The sequence below is a fragment of the Apodemus sylvaticus genome, chromosome 2, assembly GCF_947179515.1.
Source record: "Apodemus sylvaticus chromosome 2, mApoSyl1.1, whole genome shotgun sequence".
NCBI classification, from domain to species: domain Eukaryota; kingdom Metazoa; phylum Chordata; class Mammalia; order Rodentia; family Muridae; genus Apodemus; species Apodemus sylvaticus.
The window spans coordinates 66,661,733-66,672,064 of NC_067473.1; the positions used below are offsets into that span (position 1 = coordinate 66,661,733).

Sequence of the window (10,332 nt, forward strand, 5' to 3'; positions counted from 1 at the left end):
AAGCATTGCAGCTGTGGGCTCTGACCCACCCAGTCAAATCCCCACCTTCCTATGTCCTCTCCTCCATGGGGGATGATGACAGAGCACCACAAGTAGCCCCTCCCCACAGCAGGTCTGCCTTTCAAGATACTTGCCCAAACCGAAGGCAGACAGCACCACCTACCTACAGGGAAGACTACTGCAATATGGCACATTCAGGCCAATCAATACCAGATACAACTAGACTGCTAAAGGCAAGGATACGAAAAAAATTCACAAAAGTCAATACAATATGGCTCCATCAGAACCCAGCTCTCCTACCAGACCTGGTCCAGGATATTCTAACACACCTGAAGAAAAAGATTCTGACCTTAAAGCTCACTTCATGACTGTGGTAGAGGCCTTTAAAGAGGATATAAAAAAGTCCCTTAGAGAGACAGGAAAATACAACCAAACAGGTGAAGCAAATGAATAAAACCTTCCAACACCTAAAACTGTAAATAAATGCAATAAACAAAACAGAAATAGAGGCAAATCTTGAGAAGGAAAACCTTGAAAAGAGAACAGGAACTACAGACACAACGAATAAACATAACCAAGAGCTGTTTCTTTGAAAAACTCAACAAGATAGACAAACCCTAGGCCAAACTAACTAAAAGGCAGAGATGCATAAAAATCAAAACAAAATCATAAATAAAAAGTGAAACATAAAAACATATATACACTGAGGAAATTCAATGAATCAATAGGTCTTACATCAAAAGCCTATGCTCTACAAAACTGGAAAATCTAAATAAAATGTATGATTTTCTAGACAGATAAAACTTTCCTAAGTTAAATGATGATCAGGTAAACTAAAGATTCCCATAACCCTTAAGGAAATAGAAGTAGGCATTAAAAATGTCCCAATCAAAAAATCCCAGGGTCAGATGGGTTTAGTGAAAATTTTTCCAGAAACTCCAATATCCCTCAAAGGAGTACGAAATGGAAACAGAGGAACATTATCTAATTTATTGAACGAGGCTACAGTTAGCCTGATACCTAAACCTCACAAAGACTCAAACAAAGAAAGAGAACTTCATACCAATTTCACTTATGAACATGGACAAAAATACTCAATAAAATTTTTGCAAACTGAATCTAAGAACACAACAGAAACATCAAGGAGGCTTCATTTCAGGTATGCAGGGATGGTGCAATATATGAAAATTTATCAACATAATTCAATATGACAAAATCCAAAACGACTTGATGTTGGAAAGATCAATGATTTAAGGCACATACCTAAACATAATAAAAGCAATGCAGCAAGCCAATAGTCAGTATCAAATTAAATGAAGAGAAACTTAAAGCAATTCCATTAAAGTCAGAGAAAAGACAAGGCTGTCCACTCTCTCTTATATATTCTATGTAGTTCTTGAAGTTCTAGTTAGAGTAATAAGGCAATAAAAGGAAATCAAGGGAATACAAATTGGAAAAGAAGTCAAGGTATCACAATTCATATATGACATGATTATATACATAAGTGATCCCCAAAATTCTACCAGAGAGCTCCTAAAACTGGTAAATAACTTCAGCAAAGTGGCAAGATATAAGATTAACTCAAATAGATTCTTTGACAGCTTTCACTTACTAGCCAGCACATCTGTTGGAACCTACTTCTACAGAAGACGAGTTTAAACAACTAGCCTCGTGGGACTGAGCAACTACTAGATTCTTGGATTTCCCATTTACAGCTGCTTATTGTAGGGTTAGTTGGACTATAGACTACTGTTAGCTAGTCTGCTCCCCTGAAGACACCATATCCTGAGCCATCCCAGAAGATACACTGCACTCAGAGTAGACAGTAAGAACAGTCCAGAAGTCCCACAGCTGCCACTAGGATCTCTGTGGATGCAGGACCCATCACCCCACAAAAGCCTTCTGCCTGGTACTTTTTGCTGGGGCAGACTGCTAGTTATTCTGCTCCCCTGAATACACCATATCCTGAGCCATCCCAGAAGACACACTGCACTCAGGGTAACTGACACCACAGCCTGAAGCATCTCAGAAGATCTGCAGCCCACAGGGCAACTGACATCACAGCCTGGGGATCTACTGCACACTGGGCAACTGATACCAGAGCCTGAAGGCATCCAAAGAGATTCACTACACACAGAGTAACTGAGCAACTGATTGCCAACTTGTTAACTCCCCTGAAGACACCAAGGCTTGAAGGCATACCAGGAACTCCTCTGTACACTGGGCAACTCGACAACAGACACCACAGTCTGAAAACCTCCTGGGAGCCCTGTGGCATGCAGTGAATCTGACCCAACAGATGGAAAGCCTCCCTGGTGTTCTGCCGCACACAGAAAAGCAGAAAACACAGTACATAAGACCCCCTGGAGATTACTCCTCTGAATACCCAACAGTCTGAAGACCTCCCAGGAGATCTACTGCAGCCAGAGCAACAGATCAGCAGCTTCTCTGCCCCTGTGAAGAGCCTCCATTTGGAAGGCCCCAAAGGTGGTCTGTTACAGCCAGGGCCACAAGGAGACCTGAAGCAACCCAGTGACAAAAGAGGCAGACTCCAGATAGAGTCACCCAGATCACTTAAGACTCTGGATAACCAGATAGAGAAGCAAGAGTAAGACCATAAGCAACAGAACCCAATGTATGGACACATTAGTAGAACCTAGTTCTCTCATCACAGCAAACCCCAAACACACCAACACATCTGAAAATCAGGAAGCTGTCCTAAAATCCTATCTCATGAAGATAGTAGAGTACTTAAAGGAAGATATAAATTACTCACTGAAAAAAGTACAGGAAAACACAGGTAAACAGGTAGAAGCCCCTAAAAAGGAAACAAATAATCCCTTAAAGAAATACAGGAAAACAGAATCAAATAGGTGAAGGAATTAAAGCCATCCAAGACCTAAAACTGGAAGTAGAAACACTGAAGAAAACACAAATGGAGGCAAACCAAGAAATGGAAAACCTAGGAAAGAAGTCAAGTATTACGGATGAAAGTATCACCAACATAATATAAGATAGAAGACAGAATCTCAGGTGTAGAAGATACCATAGAAGAGATTGAAACAACTGTCAAAGAAAATTGAAAACATAAAAACCTGCTAACCCAAAGTATCCAGGAAATTCAGGACACAATAAAAAGATCAAAAGCTAAGAATAATTGGAAGGGAGGAGAATGACCATTTCCAGCTCAAAGGACCTGAAATGTCCTCAACAAAATCATAGAAGAAAACTTCCCCAACCTAAAGAAAGAGATGGCTAGAAAGGTACTAGGAGCCTACAGTACACCAAATAAATGGGACCATAAAAGAAATCTTCTCATCACATAATAATCAAAATACTAAATGCACAAAACAAAGAAAGAATAACAAAAGGTGAAAAGGGTTGTATTGATGGATTTCGGTATATTGAACCAAGCCTGCATTCCCGGGATAAAGCCTACTTGATCATGGTGGATGATCATTTTGATGTGTTCTTGGATTCGGTTGGCAAGAATTTTATTGAGTATTTTTGCATCGATGTTCATAAGGGAAATTGGTCTGAAGTTCTCTTTCTTTGTTGGATCTCTGTGTGGCTTTGGTATCAGCGTAATTGTGGCTTCGTAGAAGGAATTGGGTAGTGTTCCTTCTGTTTCTATTTTGTGGAATAGTTTGTAGAGTATTGGTGTTAACTCTTCTTTGAAGGTCTGATAGAATTCTGCACTGAAACCATCTGGTCCTGTGCTTTTTTGGTTGGAAGACTTTCTATGACTCCTTCTATTTCTTTAGGCATTATGGGACTGTTTAGATGGTCTAGTTGGTCCTGATTTAATTTTGGTATTTGGTATCTGTCAAGGAAATTGTCCATTTCCTCCAGATTCTCCAGTTGTGTTGAGTACAGTCTCTTGTAGTAGGATCTGATGATTTTTTGGATTTCCTCAGTTTCCGTTGTTATATCTCCCTTTTCATTTCTAAGTTTGTTAATTTGGATACTTTCTCTGAAAAGGGGCCAAGTAACATACAGAGATAAGCCTATCAGAATTATACAATTCTTTTTGTTTATTCGATATATTTTTTATTTACATTTCAAATGATTTCCCATTTCTTGACTCCCCACTCCCTGAAAGTCCCATCACCCCCTTCCCTCCCCCTGTTCCTCCATCCACCCCTTCCCACTTCCCTGTTCTGGTAGTGCCCTATACTGCTGCATGAGCCTTTCCAGAACCAGGGGCCACTCCTCCGTTCTTCTTGTACACATTTAATATGTGGATTATGGTGCTTGCTTCGGCAGCACATATACTAAAATTGGAATGATACAGAGAAGAAGATTAGCATGGCCCCTGCTCAAGGATGACACGGAAATTCGTGAAGCTTTCCATATTTTTAAATGATGGAAGAAAACTTCCCTAACCTAAAGAGAGAGATGCCCATGAATATACAAGAAGCATACAGAACTCCAAACAGACTGGACCAGAACAGAAATACTTCCCATCACATAATAATCAAAACACCAAATGTTCTAAACAAAGAAAGAATATTAAAGGCAGTAAGAGAAAAAGGCCAAGTAACATATAAAGGAAGACCTATCAGAATCACAGCAGACTTTTCACCTGAGACTATGAAGGCTAAAAGATCCTGGGCAGATCTCATGCAGACTCTAAGAGAACACAAATGCCAGCCAAAACTACTATATCCAGCAAAACTCTTAATCACCATAGATGGAGAAACTAAGATATTCCATGACAAAACCAAGATTACCCAATATCTATCCACAAACCCAGCCCTACAAAGGATAATAGGAGGAAAACACCAATACAAGGAGGAAAACTTCACCCTGGGAAAAGCAAGATAGTAACCTTTCATCAAACTCAAAAGAAGTTAACCAATCAAATTTAAAAAATAATGTCAAAAGTGACAAGAAGTAACAATCACTATTCCTTAATATCTCTTAACATCAATGGACTCAATGCCCCAATAAAAAGACATAGACTAACCGACTGGATACGTAAACAGGACCCTACATTTTGCTGCTTACAGGAAACACACCTGTAAAAGAAATTAAAGACTTTTTAGAACACAATGAAAATGAAGACACAACATACCTAAACCTATGGGACATAAAGACAAACACCACCTTAGAGAAAAGGCTGGAAGACAATTTTACAAGCAAATGGTCTCAGGAAACAAGCTGGAGTAGCCATTTTAATATCAGATAAAATTGACTTTCAACCCAAAGTCATCAAAAGAGACTCTGAGGGACACTTCTTGCTGCTCAAAGGAAAAATACAAAAAGAAGAACTCTCAATCCTCAACATCTATGCTCCAAATGCAAGGGCACCCTCTTTCGTAAAAGAAACTTTATTAAAGCTCAAGGCACACATTGAACCTAACACAATAATTGTGGGTGACTTCAACACTGCACTTTCCTCAATGGACCGATCAGGAAAACAGAAACTAAACAGGGACACAATGAAACTAATTGAAGCTTTGGATCAATTAGATTTAACAGATATATAGAGAACATTCTGTCCTAAAGCTAAAGAATATACCTTTTTCTCAGCACCTCATGGTACCTTCTCCAAAATCGACCATATAATTGGTCACAAGACAGACCTCAACATTTACAAGAAGATCGAACTAATCCCATGTCTCCTATCAGATCACTATGGAGTAAAAGTGGTCTTCACTAGCAACAAAAACAACAGAAAACCCACATACCCGTGGAAACTGAACAATATTCTACTCAATGATACCTTGGTCAAGGAAGAAATAAAGAAAGAAATTAAAGACTTTTTAGAACACAATGAAAATAAAGACACAACATACCTAAACCTATGGGACACAATGAAAGCAGTGCTAAAAGGAAAACTCATAGCCATGAGTGCCTCCAAAAAGAAAATGGAGAGCGCATACATTACCAGCTTAATGACACACCTGAAAGCCCTGGAACAAAAAGAAGCTATTTCACCATGAGGAGTAGAAGGCAGGAAATCATCAAACTCAGGGCCGAAATCAATCAAGTAGAAACAAAGAGAACCATACAAAGAATCAACCAAACCAGGAGCTGGTTCTTTGAGAAAATCAACAAGATAGATAAACCCTTAGCCAGACTAACCAAAGAGCAAAAAGATAGTATCCAGATTAACAAACTTAGAAATGAAAAGGGAGAGAGAGCGGCAGCGGCGGCGGCAGCAGCAGCAGCAGCAGGAGCTTCGGCTGGTCCAGAGGAAGGGCCATCAGCAGTAGAACCAAGCGGACAGGGTCCAGGCAGACCCTGTGCCCACGACCACTGGCCATCGCTGGCCAGCCAGGCTGCGAGCAGTGGAGGATTTACGGCGCCTTTCACCGCACAGAAGCCACACCAGAACTCTGCCTCCGGCCAGTCAGAAAGGAGGCCTCCATATTGGTTCTCAGTCGCCAGAGAAATCAGACTGAGGTACGCAAATATAACCCGAGACCAACATCGCGGGGGTCTAAGCCCGACGGGCATTGGCCTGCACCCAGGCCCTGGGCTGATCAGGGGGGGCAACCAGGGTGCAAACCGGGCCAGGAGGTTCCCCCCCTCCCCCCGCCGGCGCGCGTGCGCACCACTGCCATCCATGAGCATGGGAAATTTTTCCATTTTTTGAGGTCTTCTTCCATTTCCTTCTTCAGAGTCTTGAAGTTCTTGACATACAGATCTTTCACATGTTTGGTAAGAGTCACCCCAAGGTACTTTATACAGTTTGTGGCTATTGTGAAGGGGGTCATTTCCCTAATTTCTTTCTCAGCCTGCTTATCCTTTGAGTATAGGAAGGCCACTGATTTGCTTGAGTTGTTTTTAAAACCTGCCACTTTGCTGAAGTTCTTTATCAGCTGTAGGAGTTCTCTAGTGGAGTTTTTTTGGGTCACTTAGGTAGACTATCATATCATCTGCAAATAATGATAGTTTGACTTCTTCCTTTCCAATTTGTATCCCTTTGACCTCCTTATGTTGTCTAATTGCCCAAGCTGGTACCTCAAGTACAATATTGAAAAGATAAGGAGAAAGGGGCAGCCCTGTCTAGTCCCTGATTTTAGTGGGATTGCTTCAAGTTTCTCTCCATTTAGTTTGATGCTGGCTACCGGTTTTACTATGTTCAGGTATGGGCCTTGAATTCCTGTTCTTTCCAAGACTTTAAGCATGAAAGGATGCTGAATTTTGTCAAATGCTTTTTCAGCATCCAATGAAATGACCATGTAGTTTTTGCTTTGAGTTTGTTTATGTAGTGGATTGCATTGATGGATTTCCGTATATTGAACCAACCCTGCATCCCTGGGATAAAGCCTACTTGATCGTGGTGGATGATCGCTTTTATGTGTTCTTGGATTCAGTTGGCAAGAATTTTATGGAGTATTTTTGCATCGATTTCATAAAGGAAATTGGTCTGAAGTTCTATTTCTTTGTTGGATCTTTGTATGGTTTTGGTATCAGCATAATTGTGGCTTCATAGAAGGAATTGGGTAGTGATCCTTCTGTTTCTAGTTTGAAGAGTATTGGTGTTAGGTATTCTTTGAAGGTCTGATAGAATTCTGCACTGAAACCATGTGGTCCTCCTGTGCTTTTTTTGGTTGGAAGAATTTCTATGACACCTTCTATTTCTTTAGGGGTTTGGGGACTGTTTAGATGATCTATTTGGTCCTGATTTAATTTTGGTATTTGGTATCTGTCAAGGAAATTGTCCATTTCCTCCAGATTCTCCAGTTGTGTTGAGTATAGGCTTTTGTAGTACGATCTGATGATTTTTTGGAATTCATCACTTTCTGTTGTTATATCCCCCTTTTCATTTCTAATTTTGTTAATTTGGATACTTTCTCTATGCCTTTTGGTCAGTCTGGCCAAGTGTTTATCTATCTTGTTGATTTTCTCAAAGAACCAGCTCCTGGATTCACTGATTCTTAGTATGGTTCTCTTTGTTTCCACTTAACTGATTTCAGACCTGAATTTGATGATTTCCTGTCTTCTACTCCTCCTGGGTGAATTGGCGTCTTTTTTTTCCAGGGCTTTCAGGTGAGTCATTAAGCTGCTGGTGTATGCTCTCTCCATTTTCTTTTTGGAGCCACTCAGGGCTCTGAGTTTTCCTCTTAGCACTGCTTTCATTGTGTCCCAAAGATTTGGGTATGGTGTGCCTTCATTTTCATTAAATTCTAAAAAGTCTCTGATTTCTTTATTTATTTCTTCTTTGGCCAAGGTGTCATTGAGTAGAGTATTGTTCAGCCTCCATGTATATGTGGGTTTTCTGCTGTTTTTGTTGCTATTGAAAACCACTCTTACTCCATAGTGATCTGATAGGAGGCATGGGATTAGTTCAACCTTCTTATATTTTTGAGGTCTGTCTTTTGACCAATTATATGGTCGATTTTGGAGAAGGTACCATGAAGTGCTGAGAAAAAGGTATATTCTTTTGCTTTAGGGTAAAATGTTCTATAAATATCAGTCAAATCCAGTTGGTCCAAAGCTTCAATTAGTTTTATTGTGTCCCTGTTTAGTTTCTGTTTTCCTGATTGGTCCACTGAGGAGAATGGAGTGTTGAAGTCCCCCGCAATTATTGTGTTAGATACAATGTGTGCTTTGAGCTTTAGTAAAGTTTCTTTTACGAATGAGGGTGCCCTTGCATTTGGTGCATAGATGTTCAGAATTGAAAGTTCTTCTTGGTTGATTTTTCCTTGACTAGCAAGAAGTATCCTTCTGTGTCTCTTTTGATGACTTTAGGTTAAAAGTCATTTTTTATCTGATATTAGAATGGCTACTCTGGCTCGTTTCCCGAGACCATTGACTTGTAAAATTGTCTTCCAGCATTTTACTCTAAGGTAATTTTTTTCTTTGACACTGAGGTATGTCTCCTGTATGCAGATAAATGTAGGGTCCTGTTTCCTTATCCAGTCTGTTAATCCGTGTCTTTTTATTGGGGAATGGAGTCCATTGACGTTAAGAGATGTTAAGGAATAGTGATTATTACTTCCTGTCATTTTTGATGTTATTTTTATATTTGAGTGGTTATCTTCTTTTGAGTTTGATAAAAAAAAAAAGGTAACTATCTTGCTTTTTCCAGGGTGTAGTTTCCTCCTTGTATTGGAGTTTTCCTCCTATTATTCTTTGCAGAGCTGGGTTTGTAGAAAGATATTGTGTAAATTTGGTTTTGTCATGGAATATCTTGGTTTCTCCATCTATGGTGATTGAGAGTTTTGCTGGGTATAGTAGTCTTGGCTGACATTTGTGTTCTCTTAGAGTCTGCATTAGATCTGCCCAGGGTCTTCTAGCTTTCATGGTCTCTGGTGAGAAGTCTGGTGTGATTCTGATAGGTCTTCCTTTGTATGTTACTTGGCCTTTTTCTCTTACTGCTTTTAATATTCTTTCTTTGTTTAGTGCATTTGGGGTTTTGATTATTATGTGATGGGAGGTATTTCTGCTCAGGTCTAGTCTGTTTGGAGTTCTGTAGGTGTCTTGCATATTCATGGGCATCTCTCTCTTTTTAAGTTGGGAAAGTTTTCTTCCATAATTTTGTTGAAGATATTTGCTGGCCCTTTCAGTTGTAAATCTTCACTCTCATCTATACCCATAATCCTTAGGTTTGGTCTTCTCATTGTGTCCTGGATTTCCTGGATGTTCTGGGATACAAGCTTTTTGCATTTTGCATTTTCTTTGGCTGTTGAGTCAATGGTTTCTATGATATCTTCGGCATCTGAGATTCTTTCTTCTATCTCTTGTATTCTGTTGTTGATATTTGCATCTATGTCCTCTGATTTCTTTGCTAGGTTTTCTATCTCCAAAGTTGTCTCCCTTTGTGATTTCTTAGTTGTTTCTACTTCTGATTTTAGATCCAGGATGGTTTTGATCAGTTCCATCATTTGTTTGTTTGTTTTCCTCTTTCATGACTTCTGCCTGCTGACTCAAATTCTCCTGCATTTATTTAAGTTTGTGTGTGTGTGTGTGTGTGTGTGTGTGTGTGTGTTTCTTCTTTATTGGCTTCTATCTCTTGAGCCTTATTCTCCTGAATTTCTTTAAGTGATTTTTGTGTTTCCATTATACGGGTTTCTAGTTTATTCATGTTCCCCTGTATTTCTTTAAGAGATTCATTTATGTCCTTTCTGTGTTCTTCTAGCAGCATCATGAACAGTGATTTTAAATCCAAATCTTGTTTTTCTGGTGTGTTGGCATAACCAGGACTTGCTGATATTGGAGAGTTTGGTTCAGACTCTGCCATATTGCCTAGATTTCTGTTAGTAGCGTTCCTGCGTTTGCCCTTTGCCATCTTGTTCTCTAGTGTTAGTTGGTCTTGTCTCTGGCTGGTGTTTGAGCCTCCTGTGAGGCTCTAGGGCTATTTCTGCAACACTGGAT

At 39.8% G+C, this 10,332-nt stretch overlaps 1 non-coding gene across 1 annotated transcript; it reads left to right on the forward strand.

Annotated features, from left to right (window-relative positions):
- Positions 1-4,250: 4,250 nt before the first annotated feature.
- Positions 4,251-4,360, forward strand: LOC127679458 (U6 spliceosomal RNA). Its single transcript, XR_007976771.1, has one exon. It is a non-coding gene; the product is annotated as a U6 spliceosomal RNA (small nuclear RNA).
- Positions 4,361-10,332: the final 5,972 nt, after the last annotated feature.